Here is a 982-nt window from a genome sequence, read left to right on the forward strand (position 1 = left end):
TGTGGGATTATCGAAATTTGTTAAGTTAAAGAAATGTATCAAGTTATCGATATTTATTGAATTATCATTAATTATTGACTTAACGAAATTTATCGAGTTGTAGTAATGCATGGAGTTCTTTCAACTTACAGAGTTATCGATAATTATTGATCTACTGAAATTGGTTGATTCAACGAATCGAAGTTTATGAAATTTTCAAAATATATCCATTAATCGAAATTTCAAGATTATATAAGCTTATCGATTTATCACTGCTTATCGAAATCAAAATTTTTCGATAGCTTTCGAAAAATGTGGAGCTGTCAAAAGTAAACATTTTTAAAGGTGTCCAAAGAATTTACATTTTTGAGTTATGAAGCCCTCGAATTTCACAGTTATTGAAATTGGTCGAGTTAACGAATTTTGTTGAGTTACCGGATTTTAGTGTTTTTGAAATTCATCGAACTATCGATATGTATCAAATCATTAATATTTATCGTTAAAAGTGGAATGTATCGGGTCAATTCTAAATGTTGCCGGGAAATGTTGCCCCTTATTCTAATTACCTTAAACGAGCAATTTTTGTGTATATGTATATGTATCCATAAGTTCTCGGCAACGGCTCTAACGTAACGGGGAAAATACCGTAAAAATTATTTGTATCGGGCGAATATCTATAGAAATTATCAGGGTTTGAAAAACTGTTAGCACAGCGACAACAGCCAAGCATTTGCTTTTTTATAAATCGTTGTGTTGCTTTGCTAGCCGGCAATTACAAGCACCTGATGAAGATCTTGCAGAAGCAATGAGCTTCGCCGACGACGCACAGTGTAACTTTTTTCACTTTTAGGATGCCAAAAGTCAAAAAAAACAATGTGCTCCAATCTTCAAAATTTTTTGATATGCTACAGATAAATAACCAACTGTTAAGAAAATGTATTCAAAGCAAAGCAAACAACCCACAATCCTCATGATAACCGTTATGTAACTTTGCTGATTGCAA

This window comes from Rhagoletis pomonella, unplaced genomic scaffold (assembly GCF_013731165.1).
Source record: "Rhagoletis pomonella isolate Grant_MI unplaced genomic scaffold, Rhpom_1.0 Rhpom_scaffold_00005, whole genome shotgun sequence".
Taxonomy (NCBI): domain Eukaryota; kingdom Metazoa; phylum Arthropoda; class Insecta; order Diptera; family Tephritidae; genus Rhagoletis; species Rhagoletis pomonella.